Source organism: Rhinopithecus bieti, unplaced genomic scaffold (assembly GCF_001698545.2).
Source record: "Rhinopithecus bieti isolate Rb0 unplaced genomic scaffold, ASM169854v2 scaffold_1017, whole genome shotgun sequence".
NCBI classification, from domain to species: domain Eukaryota; kingdom Metazoa; phylum Chordata; class Mammalia; order Primates; family Cercopithecidae; genus Rhinopithecus; species Rhinopithecus bieti.
This window is the reverse complement of record NW_016803657.1, coordinates 1,453,646-1,454,884: the sequence shown is the minus strand read 5'-3', so window position 1 is coordinate 1,454,884 and position 1,239 is coordinate 1,453,646.

Below are 1,239 nucleotides of genomic sequence, written 5' to 3'. Positions count from 1 at the left end.
TTTTTTTTTTTTTTTTTTTTTTTTTTTTTTTTTTTTTTTTTGAGACGGAGTCTGGCTCTTTGGATGTTAATCCGCTTGGGTCTGTGCACCTAAGTAATTAAATAATTCCTCCTCAGCCTCTTGGTCTTTCTGATTCCTTAATTATCCCGCTGCAGAGGCAGGAGGATTGCTTAAGGCCAGGAGTTTGAGACTGCAGTGAGCCATGGTCTCGCGGCTGCACTCCAGCCTGGGTGACAGAATGAGACCCTATCTCAATAACAAACAAACAAACATAGTTTTAAAACCATTACTGCTGGGCGTGGTGGCTCATGCCTGTAATCCCAGCACTTTGGGAGGCCAAGGTGGGTGGATCACGAGGTCAGGAGATCGAGACCATACTGGTCAACATGGTGAAACCCCCATCTCTACTAAAAATACAAAAATTAGCTGGGTGTGGTGGCAGGCGCCTGTAATCCCAGCCATTCGGGAGGCTAAACCAGGAGAATGGCTTGAACCCAGGAGGCGGAGGTTACAGTGAGCCAAGATCATGCCACTGCACTCCAGCCTGGTGACAGAGCAAGACTCTGTCTCAAAACAAAAACAAAAACAAAACAAAACAAAACAAAACCATTGCTAACTTTGCAAAAAGTAAGGGAACTTCCCAAGGATCCCTTCAAAACAAGAAAGGGTGGAAATCAGGGTGCTGGAACTGGAGCCTGGCCAAATGTTGATGACTCCAAGACCTTGGAGATTAAGGAAGTGCGGGGAACAGATTAGACCTTGAGTCCACATAGGGTGGGGCAGCCGAAACCAAGGCTCATAGTAGATACCTGTGGATCCTGAAAGGGGCTACCCATGCAGTGAAAGGTAGACCAGAAAACCTCCACCCACCAGTAAAGGGAATTGATCAACAAACTCTGCCCCTTTTCTTTGTGGTGGAAAAAATTTAGGAATACCTGGACCCATGAATTCAGAACCTGTGCCTGCTCCCCGTACTCCCTTCAGGTCTGGGATGCCTGCCTCTAGGAAACGAATGTATCATGCTAGTAGTGTCCCCTTGTGTCTAGTGGGAGTAACTACACATTTTTTTCTTTTTTTTCAGAGGAGTCTTGCTCTGTCACCCAGGCTGGAGTGCAGTGGCACGATCTTGGCTCACTGCAACCTCCGCCTCCCGAGTTCAAGCGATTCTCCTGCCTCAGCCTCCCAAGTGGCTGGGATTACAGGTACCCGTCACCATGCCCGGCTAATTTTTGTGTTTTT